Below are 12838 nucleotides of genomic sequence, written 5' to 3' on the forward strand. Positions count from 1 at the left end.
GCCTTGCTGAAAGCATCTCCAAGGTTCTGTGGGCTTTGCTCAGAAGACCTTGATGTGTGTTTGCAATCTGTCATTTTATCAATGATACACAAACATAATTAGCATGTGTATGTACTCACACACTAATTACGTGTAAGAATATATTATCTAGGAATATGCCATTTATAACTTTGTACTGTGACGTGTTTTCTAGTCTCATCCTATTAGTAATTCTGTCAAAATCCTAGACACTAGTAGATATTAGTATTTGAGATGATATGTCACAGTCTGAATAAGACTCAGATTGTTCTAGTCATGCTGAGTTTCTCATACATTTTTTTAAAGTGCTTCCACCATGAACCTCTTTGAGAAATGTCAGTGGCGAAACCTCCCAAGCTAATTTTCTTTTTCTATGTTCCATCTTCAAATGCAGACAGTTCACGGAAGTACCCCACATTTATTGATCTTAGGGTTGAATATAAACGTAATTAAAAGCTATGGCAGGTGATGTCATCTTTATTGTTTACAGTCGAAGCTCCTCCATGGGAGGGGAGCCTCGCACCCTCCACGTGCCATCAGGAGCTGGCCTTTGCTCAGATGTCACCTCTGCAGTGATGCCTTCCCAGAGCCCTCGTCTCCTCGCGCTCTGTCCTCCTGCTCTGCCTGGCTTTTCTTCAGAGTGTGTTTCCCCACCTGACATTACTGTAGAAAATGGAGCAGAGAACGGGAAGGGGAATTGGCAGAGATGAGGCTCCGGGCATGTCTTTCTCTTGTCGCTCTCCCCACTGTTTCTCTTGATCATGATTCAAGTCCTTACACTCATTTTTATATTCTCAGATCTCAAATCAGCTAATTTCTTCTTTTCTATCAGATAATTGCATTTTATCAGTCTAATTATCATTAATCCAAACTGTAACTTTATAAGGCTATATATATGAGCATATTTATAAACTTAGATTTATAAACTATATACACACATAGATATATGTATCATATAAATGCATAATAAATTATTTTCAGACTATTTCTGGCTGTAAGGAGAAGGAATCATTGCCTACTTGTAGATGATGTCTGAAATTTTAAAAGATGTGTTGAGACTAACATTAATGTTGTCCTTTATCACAGAGTGACAAAACAAAAATGACCCTAGAGCCTTGCCTCTGAAAATTTCTCCTTGACTTTGCTGACTTCATTTCTTTTTTCTTTTCTTTTTTTTTTTGAAATGGAGTCTGGCTCTGTCACCCAGGCTGGAGTGCAGTGGCACAATCTCGGCTCACTACAACCTCCACCTCCTGGGCTCAAGCGATTCTCCTGCCTCAGCCTCCTGGGTAGCTAGGACTTCAGGTGCATGCCACCACACCCAGCTAAATTTTTTTGTATTTTTAGTAGGGATGGGGTTTCACCGTGTTAGCCAGGCCGGTGTTGAACTCCTGACCTCAGGTGATCCGCCCACCTCAGCCTCCCAAAGTGCTGGGATTACAGGCGTGAGCTACCGCGCCTGGCCAGCTGACTCCATTTCTATAGCAATGAGACACATTAGGCAGCAGCAACAGCAGTGACCACGAGGTCCATGCCTCTTTTCCATGGTCACAGCTCCATGTGTCTGGGGAAGATTGCTAATGCTTCGTTTCCTACACAAAGCAAACCAAAGCATTTTTGAGAATTTTCTACATTATTCCTAAACATTAGCAATAGAAACTTTTAAGAGCAAATGCCAGTCTTAATTCAGCAGCTCTCACACTTGAGGAATAGTTAGGTATGTGAGTAGCCGGAGCCCGTGTTATAGGGCTGCTGGTTAGGTGCTCTCTGGTGCATCATTACTGCTCAAAGCATGACCCACTTGTTCTTTCAGATCCACTCAGGGTATTTTATGTCCATTTCCAGGAGCCATCCAACTCCTTCCCTATTCAGTCCAAATTCCCTTTTTTTTTTTTTTTTTTTTTTTTAAGTTCAGGGGTACATGTGCAGGTTGTTACAGGTTGTTACTTAGGTAAACTTGTGTCCTGGGAGTTTGTTGTACAGATTACTTTATCACCCAGGTGTTAAGCCTAGTATCCATTAGTAATTTTTCCTGATCCTCTCCCTCCTTCCACCCTCCACCCTTTGACAGGCCCCAGTGTGTGCTGTTCGCCTCTGTGTCCATGTGTTCTCATCATTTAGCTCCCACTTAGAAGTGAGAATGGATGGCATTTGTTTTTCTGTTTCTGCATTAGTTTGCTAAGGATAATGACTACCAGCTCCAGCCATGCCTCTGCAAAGGACATAATCTCATTCTTTTTTATGAGCTCAAGCTTCGTAGTAGGGAAAACACTGGATATTCAGTCTAAACTAACATTTAGGTAGGGTATCCAAGATAAGATGTTTTTTCTTTGAAAACCAGTGAATATACTTTATGGTAGCTTTACCTTGTTTGGCTCCAGAGGTTTGCAAATAAGAATCTATTATTTATATATATAGGTAAAAAAAAAAAAACAAAATATTTTTTAGAAAGTGATCTTGAGTCTTCTAAACATTAAATTGGAAGATAAAGTGCCATTTTAGAGATTACATAGAGACTTGGCCCTGTCATTGATTTTAAAAATGACCTTCTCGTTGCACTGATTTTTACCCCTATGTTAAAGTTAGTATTTTATTTATACATTAAATTAGATTTAGAGATTAGTAAATAATGCTTATATCAAGGATGGTGCTTTTTAAGCTAAGTAGGTAAAAATTAGGGCAGTGTTTTTATAAACTACTTTAATAAATGAGTCTTACCTTAGAATTAATGTTAAAAATTAAAAAAGAAAAACTGAACTACTTCTAAGATAGATTTTTAAATTCAGCTTAGTGAATTTTACACTAATTGAATTACATTAATTAAAATGCCTGTTAGTTTATCCAAAACCAAAGAAAGAATGAAGAAATTTTAAAACAATCTAAGAAAATGTAAAATACCATAGAAAACTGCTAGATTTTGTGAATTTAATATAAAAGGAAGTATCCATATTGATATTATTCTGAACTAGATGGAATTTCTACACCAATTCAGTACATTTTTATATATCATTTGGGTATTATATTTTTTGTTTTCTTATAACTACAGATTATTGTGTAGGATTTTTGATTCCTTAATTTCTAATAAAATATAAAAGTGTTAAAAGTTTTCAAAAATGTGTTACATTTATAAAAGTATTTTTAGATTCCCAATTTTTGTATCATTTGTGCAAATATCTCTATTCTGCAGTTTCTAATACGTAGGTATTTATTATTTCTAACTACATAGCAAACTTTCCCCAGTAAATTCAAAGTATATGTCCATATATATTTGCCAAGGCTTTACGTAATTTATGAATACTCCATTGTAATGTTTGTCTCAGAAGATTATGCTCCTGTGTGGTAATCATCATGGATTTGATTTCATCAAACATTTATTAAGCACTTTCTTGGTGTAAGATTTTGTTCTAAGCATTATAGTGAACAAGACAGTCTTTGGCCTAAAAGAACTTAGATTCTAGTGGAGGCGACAGACTATAAACAATTAAACAAAAACATAATACAGGTCAGTTAGCAATAAGTGCTATGAAGAAACAAAGCGAGGCAAGGTGACGGAGTGGAAGGAGCTGCAACTTTCCATCGAGCGGTTGGGGAAGGCTGTGTTGCAGAGGTGGTATTTGAGCAAACCCCAAAGAAGATGAGAAAAGAAGCCTGGGAGATATCTGGGGAGAAAGAATAGTAGACAGAGCAGAAAGCATGTGCCTAAACAAGAGTCCACCTGGAATGTCTGAAGAACAGCAGAGAGGCCAGTTCATGGGATGCGCTTGGCAAGGGAGTGAATAATAGGAGCTCAGTGAGGTAACAGGAGCTGAGGGACTGAGGTCCCTTTTGGACTATGGGAAATCTGAAATCAGAAGCCACTGGAGCAGTTGAGTTTTGGGGATAGGATGATATAATCGACGAGAGATGATCATGTTTCAGTCAGATGATAGTGGTAAGGCTGATGAGAATCCCAAGACTTTGCATGTGTTTTGAAATTTGAGCCAAAAGATTTGCTGTTGGATGAGAGGTGGAGTGTGTCTGCAAAAAGAATTGAGAATGCCTCCAAGGCTTTTGGCTTCACACTTGGAAGGATGGTGTTGATATTCACTGAAATTGGAAAGACTACAAGGGGAACATGTTTGGCAGCATGAGGGGCATGTTATGTGTGAGATGCCAATTAGATCCTAAGTGGAGATATTGAGATATTTGGATATCCACACTTGGGTGTGGAGGTGAGGTATAGACTGGACGTGTAAGTTCGGGGCTTATCAGCACGTAGATGGTATTTAAGAACTGAAATGGATGAGGTAACCAAGAAAATGAGTAGAGAAATGGAGGAAAAAGAAGTACTGAGCCTTGTGCCTGTTAACATCTAAAGGCCTGGGATGTGAAGGAAAACCAGCAAAGCTGCTGAGGGGAAATAAGAGTCAGGAGAATGTGGCATCCTCAAAGTGTGTGTGTTTGTGCGGGGGGAAGTGTTTCAAGGAAGCGATAGGGACTCAAGTATGTTGAATGCTGTTGATGAGTCAATTACGATAAGGTCTGAGAATCGGACTAAAGGTTTAGCCACATGGAAGTTACTGGTGGCCTTGACAAGATCTGCTAGGTGAATGCACAAGGCGAAAGTCTGCTTGCTGTGAGTTCAGGAGAAAAGAAGACAGGAATCGAAGACAGTAGTCATGGACAAGTCTTCTAGGGAATTTTTCTGTACAGGGGAGTAGAGTAATGGGTGTGTGTGTGTGTGCGTGCTTGTGCGTGTGTTTCCTAGTAGGGTTCATCTTGATGAATGTCTTCATTAGTCAGTATAAAAATGTTGATCCAAAAAGAAAGATAGCGGTAGTGTTCTCTGGAGGACATGTGGAGTGTATTCCCGCTGGAAAGTTAAAGAAAAAGCTGACAGAGCTGCGTGAATAGTAAGTTACTATTTAATAGTAAGTTACTGACTTTTTAATGATCGCCATTCTAACTGGTGTGAGATGGTATCTCATTGTGGTTTTCATTTGCATTTCTCTGATGGTCAGTGATGATGAGCATTTTTTCATGTGTGTTTTGGCTGCATGAATGTCTTCTTTTGAGAAGTGTCTGTTCATATCCTTTGCCCACTTGTTGATGGGGTTGTTTGATTTTTTTCTTGTAAATTAGTTTGAGTTCTTTGTAGATTCTGGATATTAGCCCTTTGTCAGATGGGTAGATTGCAAAAATTTTCTCCCATTCTATAGGTTGCCTGTTCACTCTGATGGTAGTTTCTTTTGCTGTGCAGAAGCTCTTTAGTTTAATTAGATCCCATTTGTCAATTTTGGCTTTTGTTGCCGTTGCTTTTGGTGTTTTAGACATGAAGTCCTTGCCCATGCCTATGTCCTGAATGGTATTGCCCAGGTTTTCTTCTAGGGTTTTCATGGTTTTAGGTCTGACATTTAAGTCTTTAATCTATCTTGAATTAATTTTCGTATAATGTGTAAGGAAGGGATCCAGTTTCAGCTTTCTACGTATGGCTAGCCAGTTTTCCCAGCACCATTTATTAAATAGGGAATCCTTTCCCCATTTCTTGTTTTTGTCAGGTTTGTCAAAGATCAGATGATTGTAGATGTGTGGTATTATTTCTGAGGGCTCTGTTCTGTTCCATTGATCTATATCTCTGTCTTGGTAACAGTACTATGTTGTTTTGGTTACTGTAGCTTTGTAGTATAGTTTGAAGTCAGGTAGCGCAATGCCTCCAGCTTTGTTCTTTTGGCTTAGGATTGTCTTGGCGATGTGGGCTCTTTTTTGGTTCCATATGAACTTTAAAGTAGTTTTTTCCAATTCTGTGAAGAAAGTCATTGGTAGCTTGATGGGGATGGCATTGAATCTATAAATTACCTTGGGTAGTATGGCCATTTTCACGATATTGGTTCTTCCTATCCATGAGCATGGAATGCTCTTCCATTTGTTTGTGTCCTCTTTTATTTGGTTCAGCAGTGATTTGTAATTCTCCTTGAAGAGGTTATTCACATCCCTTGTAAGTTAGATTCCTAGGTATTTTACTCTGTTTGTAAAAATTGTGAATGAGAGTTCACTCATGATTTAGCTCTCTGTTTGTCTGTTATTGGTGTATAGGAATGCTTGTGATTTTTGCACATTGATTTTGCATCCTGAGACTTTGCTGAAGTTGCTTATCAGCTTAAGGAGATTTGGGGCTGAGATGATGGGGTTTTCTAAATATACAATCATGTCATCTGCAAACAGGGACAATTTGACTTTCTCTTTTCCTAATTGAATACCCTTTATTTCCTTCTCCTGCCTGATTGCCCTGGCCAGAACTTCCAACACTATGTTGAATAGAAGCGGTGAGAGAGGGCATCCCTGTCTTGTGCCAGTTTTCAAAGGGAATGCTTCCAGTTTTTGCCCATTCAGTATGATATTGGCTGTAGGCTTGTCATAGATAGCTCTTATTATTTTGAGATACGTCCCATCAATACCTAATTTGTTGAGAATTTTTAGCATGAATGGCTGTTGAATTTTGTCAAAGACTTTTTCTGCATCTATTGAGATAATCGTGGTTTTTGACTTTGGTTCTGTTTATATCATGGATTACATTAATTGATTTGCGTATGTTGAGCCAGTCTTGCATCCCAGGGATGAAGCCCACTTGATCATCATGGATAAGCTTTTTGATGTGCTGCTGGATTCAGTTTGCCAGTATTTTATTGAGGATTTTTGCATCGATGTTCTTCAGGGATATTGGTCTAAAATTCTCTTTTTTGTATGTGTCTCTGCCAGGCTTTGGTATCAGGATGATGCTGGCCTCATAAAATGAGTTAGGGAGGAGTCCCTCTTTTTCTATTGATTGGAATAGTTTTCAGAAGGAATGGGACCAGCTCCTCTTTGTACCTCTGGTAGAATTCGACTGTGAATCCATCTGGTCCTGGACTTTTTTTGGTTGGTAAGCTATTAATTATTGCCTCGATTTCAGAGCCTGTTATTGGTCTATTCAGGGATTCAACTTCTTCCTAGTTTAGTCTTGGGAGTGTGTATGTGTCCAGGAATTTATCCATTTCTTCTAGATTTTCTAGTTTATTTGCATAGAGGTCTCTATAGTATTCTCTGAGGTATTTTGTATTTCTGTGGGATCAGTGGTGATGTCCCGTTTATCATTTTTTTATTGCGTCTATTTGATTCTTCTCTCTTTTCTTCTTTATTAGTCTTGCTAGCGGTCTATCAATTTTGTTGATCTTTTCAAAAAACCAGCTCCTGGATTCATCGATTTTTTGAAGGGTTTTTTGTGTCTCTGTCTCCTTCAGTTCTGCTCTGATCTTAGTTATTTCTTGCCTTCTGCTAGCTTCTGAATGTGTTTGCTCTTGCTTCTCTAGTTCTTTTAATTGTGATGTTAGGGTGTCAATTTTAGATCTTTCCTGCTTTCTCTTGTGGGCATTTAGTGCTATAAATTACCCTCTACACACTGCTTTAAATGTTTCCCAGAGATTCTGGTATGTTGTGTCTTTGTTCTCATTTGTTTCAAAGAACATCTTTATTTCTGCCTTCATTTCATTAGGTACCCAGTAGTCATTCAAGAGCAGGTTGTTCAGTTTCCATGTAGTTGAGCGGTTTTGAGTGAGTTTCTTAATCCTGAGTTCTAGTTTGATTGCACTGTGGTCTGAGAGACAGTTTGTTATAATTTCTGTTCTTTTACATTTGCTGGGGAGTGCTTTACTTCCAACTATGTGGTCAATTTTGGAATAAGTGTGATGTGGTGCTGAGAAGAATGTATATTCTGTTGATTTGGGGTGGAGAGTTCTGTAGATGTCTATTAGGTCCGCTTGGTGCAGAGCTGAGTTCAATTCCTGGATATGCTTCTTAACTTTCTGTCTCGTTGATCTGTCTAATGTTGACAATGGGGTGTTAAAGTCTCCCATTATTATTGTGTGGGAGTCTAAGTCTCTTTGTAAGTCTCTAAGGACTTGCTTTATGAATCTGGGTGCTCCTGTATTGGGTGCATATATATTTAGGATAGTTAGTTCTTCTTGTTGAATTGATCCCTTTACCATTATGTAATGGCCTTCTTTGTCTCTTCTGATCTTTGTTGGTTTAAAGTCTGTTTTATCAGAGACTAGGATTGCAACCCCTGCTTTTTTTTGTTTTCCATTTGCTTGGTAGATCTTCCTCTACCCCTTTATTTTGAGCCTCTGTGTGTCTCTGCACGTGAGATGGGTCTCCTGAATACAGCACACTGATGGGTCTTGACTCTTTATCCAGTTTGCCAGTCTGTGTGTTTTAACTGGCACATTTAGCCCATTTACATTTAAGGTTAATATTATTATGTGTGAATTTCTCCCTGTCATTGTGATATTAGCTGATTATTTTGCTCGTTAGTTGATGCAGTTTCTTCCTAGCATCGATGGTCTTTACAATTTGGGATGTTTTTGCAGTGGCTGGTACCGATTGTTCTTTTCCATGTGTAGTGCTTCCTTCAGGAGCTCTTATAAGGCAGGCCTGGTGGTGACAAAATCTCTCAGCATTTGCTTGTCTGTAAAGGATTTTATTTCTCCTTCACTTATGAAGGTTAGTTTGGCTGGATATGAAATTCTGGGTTGAAAATTCTGTTCTTTAAGAATGTTGAATATTGGCCCCCACTCTCTGCTGGCTTGTAGAGTTTCTGCCGAGAGATCAGCTGTTAGTCTGATGGGCTTCCCTTTGTGGGTAACCAGACCTTTCTCTCTGGCTGCCCTGAACATTTTTTTGTTCATTTCAACTTTGGTGAATCTGACAATTAGGTGTCTTGGAGTTGCTCTTCTCGAGGAGTATCTTTGTGGCATTCTCTGTATTTCCTGAATTTGAATGTTGCCCTGCCTTGCTAGGTTGGGGAAGTTCTCCTGGATAATATCCTGAAGAGTGTTTTCCAACTTGGTTCCATTCTCCTCGTCACTTTCAGGTACACCAATCAGACGTAGATTTGGTCTTTTCACATAGTCCCATCTTTCTTGGAGGCTTTGTTCATTTCTTTTTACTCTTTTTTCTCTAAAATTCTCTTCTTACCTCATTTCATTCATTTGATCTTCAATCACTGATACCTATTCTTCCAGTTGATCGAATCGGCTACTGAAGCTTGTGCATGCATTACATAGTTCTCATGCCATGGTTTTCAGCTCCATCAGGTCATTTAAGGTCTTCTCTATGCTGTTTATTCCAGTTAGCCATTCATCTAATCTTTTTTCAGGGTTTTTAGCTTCTCTGCAATGGGTTCAAACGTCCTCCTTTAGCTCCGAGAAGTTTGTTATTACCGACCATCTGAATCCTTCTTCTCTTAATTTGTCATAGTCATTCTCCGTCCAGCTTTGTTCTGTCGCTGGTGAGGAGCTGCGTTCCTTTTGGAGGAGAAGAGGTGCTCTGATTTTTAGAATTTTCAGCTTTTCTGCTCTGGTTTCTCCTCATCTTTGTGGTTTTTATCTACCTTTAGTCTTTGATGATGGTAATGTACAGATGTGGTTTTGGTGTGTATGTCCTTTCTGTTTGTTAGTTTTCCTTCTAACAGTCAGGACCCTCAGCTCCAGGTCTGTTGGAGTTTGCTGGAGGTCCACTCCACACCCTGTTTGCCAGTGGAGGCTGCAGAACCACAAATATTGCAGAACGGCAAATGTTGTTGCCTGACCATTCCTCTGGAAGCTTCATCTCGGGGGCGCCCAGCTGTATGAGGTGTCACTCGGCCCCTACTGGGGGGTGCCTCCCAGTTAGGCTACTCAGGGGTCAGGGACCCACTTGAGGAGGCAGTCTGTCTGTTCTCAGATCTCAACCTCCGTACTGGGAGAAGCACTACTTTCTTCAAAGCTCAGTTGGAAATGCAGAAATCACCCGTCTTCTGTGTCGCTCATGCTGGGAGCTGTAGACTGGAGCCATTCCTATTCGGCCATCTTGGAACCTCGATTTTCGAGTGTTATTTCTTTTAAGGGAAAAGGGAGCTGGCAAGTTTGAAATCAGTAAGGCAAGCTGGAAGGCTGGAAATTCAGGTAAGAGTTCAGTGTTGAGTCTGAAATCTACAGGACAAGGCAAGTAGGCTGGAAATTGTGGTAGGGTCTCTGTGTTGCCATCTTGAGGCCAGATTCTTTCTTCTTCAAAAAACCTCAGTCTTTTTTTTTTTTTTTCTTTTTTCAGACAGAGTTTTGCTCTTGTCACCCAGATTGGTGTGCAATGGCGCAATCTTGGCTCACTGCAACTTCGCCTCCTGGGTTCAAACGATTCTCCTGCTTCAGCTTCCCAAGTAGCTGGGATTACAGGCATGTGCCACCACACTTGGCCAATTTTGTATTTTTAGTAGAGATGGGGTTTCACCATGTTGGCCAGGCTAGTCTTGAACTCCTGACCTCAGCTGATCCACCCACTTCAGCCTCCCAAAATGCTGGGATTACAGGCATGAGCCACTGAGCCTGGCCAAAACCTCAGTCTTTATTCTTGAGGTCTTCACTAGTTGGACGAGGCCCACTCACATTCTGGAGGGCAATCTGCTTTACCCTAAGTCTGCTGACTTAAATGTTAACCACTTCTTAAAAATACCTTGACAGCAATATCCAGATTGGTGTTTGACCACATAACCTGGCCCCATAACCAAATCGGCACACAAAATCCATTATAGTAGGTAAGGCTTTGTCAAAGAGATCTAGAAAACGTTTCTGGGAGAAATTAACGAAGACCCAAATAAATGAAGTGATATATCATGTTCATGGATTGGAAGACTCAGTGCAGGTATTATAAAGATGTCAGTTCTCTTCAAATTGATTTTTATATTTAATTCAATCACAATTAAAATACCATCAGGGAATGTGTGTGTGTGTGTGTGTGTGTGTGTGTGTGTGTGTTGATATTATTCTAAAATTTATAGGGAAATACAAAGCACCCAAAATAGCAAGATAGTCTTGATGAATTTGAAAAACAAATAACTTATATCAAGAAATATCAAGATTTATAAAATTATTAATTAAAATCATCTGTTATTGGCACACAAATGGACAAATAGCAATAGAACAGAACAGATCATATGCATGTGTACAATCCCCTGATTTATGACAAGGTGACATTCCGTGCATTGATTAAAAGACGGTCTTTTCATTAAATTGTATTGAATCCATTGAATATTCATATTTTTATTTAGAAGGGTGTTGAACTCCACTACCACATACATACACAAATACATTACAGATGCAAGTTCTTGAATCTAAATTAGAAAGGGAAGATTATGAAGCTTTTAGAAGGTTAATATAAGAGAGAATATCTGTTTTAGCTTGTGGTAGGCAAAGACTTTCTAAACAAGATGCATAAAACATTAACCATAATGAAAAAGATAAATAAACTGGACTTCATTAAACTTTAAAACATTCTTATTCATTCAAATACATCAGCCATGGTTTGACTGTGTCCCCCAAAGTTCATGTGTTGGAAACTAATCCCCAATGCAACAGTGGTGAGAGACGGGACCATTAAGAGGTGATTAGGCCATGAGGGCTCTGCCCTCACAAATGGATTAATGCTACTATCGTGGGAGTGAGTTCCTAATTAAAGGATGAATTCAGCCCCCTTCTTCTTGCTCTCTCTCGTTTACTCTTGTGCCTTTCACCTTCTGCCATGGGATGATGCAGCAGAAGGCCCTCATCAAATGTGGCTCCTCTGTCTTGGACTTCCCAGCCTCCAGAACCATACTGGTCTATGATATTTGGTTATAGGAGCACAAAATGAACTATGACAACATCATTAAGAGGGTGATAAGGCAAACTACAGAGAGGAAGAAACTTGTAATACATAGCTGGCAAAGGATTTGTATTCATATATAATTTATTATATAATAATTGCTCATTATTTACAATTCCTACATTCACTAAAAATCCAGACAATTACAAGGTTAAACATGGAAAATGATTTAATAGGCACTCTCTGAAATGGCCAATAATCTTTTGAAATGATGCTCACCGTCCTAGGTCAGTAGGAAAATTCATACTAAAATTTCAATGCTCAGCCTAGGCAACATGGCGAAACCCTATCTCTGCTACAAATACAGAAATTAGCCTGGTGTGGTGGCATGCACCTGTAGTCCCTGCTACTCAGAGGGCTGAAGCGGGAGGATTGCTTGAGCCCGGGAAGTTGAGGCTGCAGTGAGCTGAGATCATGCCACTGCACTACAGTCTGGGTGAGAGAGTGAGATCATGTCTCACATAAATAAATAAATAAGTAAGTAAATACTCAATGCAGTTTTACTACAAGACCCAACTGAATGGCTTTGCGAAAAAAAAAAAAAAAAAGACAATACCTAACATTAGCAAGTATATGGAGCCACTGGAACTATCAGAGATTGCTCATGAGTGTGTAAATTGGTACAAATTTGGAAAACCGGCAAGAAGTACTAAGTCTAAATGTATGCATGCCTTATGACCTAGCAATTCCATTCCTGGGCATATTTACAGGAAGGAGAAATATGTACACATGTGTATCAAAAGACATCTACAACAGTGATCATACAAAATTCTTCACAACATAGGAAAACTGGAAACAACTGAAACATCCATTGGCAGTAAAATGAATGATAAATTATAATCTATTCCAACAACGGAATAATATACAGCTGTGAAAAATAAGGGAAAATATTACACATGGCAATATAGTCAATATAGATTGTCATAAATCAGGTGATTGTACACATACATATGATCTGTTCTATTGCTGTTTTCCATTTGTGTGCCAATTACATGATTTTAATTAATAAGTCGATATTTCTTGGTATAAGTTATCTAACTTGTTTTTCAAATTCATCTCAACTCAGTGTTAAGAAGCCAGATATGAAAGAGTGCATGCTGGATGATTTCATGTTGTACTGCGTGATCTGGGT

This window comes from Nomascus leucogenys, chromosome 7b (assembly GCF_006542625.1).
Source record: "Nomascus leucogenys isolate Asia chromosome 7b, Asia_NLE_v1, whole genome shotgun sequence".
NCBI lineage: Eukaryota > Metazoa > Chordata > Mammalia > Primates > Hylobatidae > Nomascus > Nomascus leucogenys.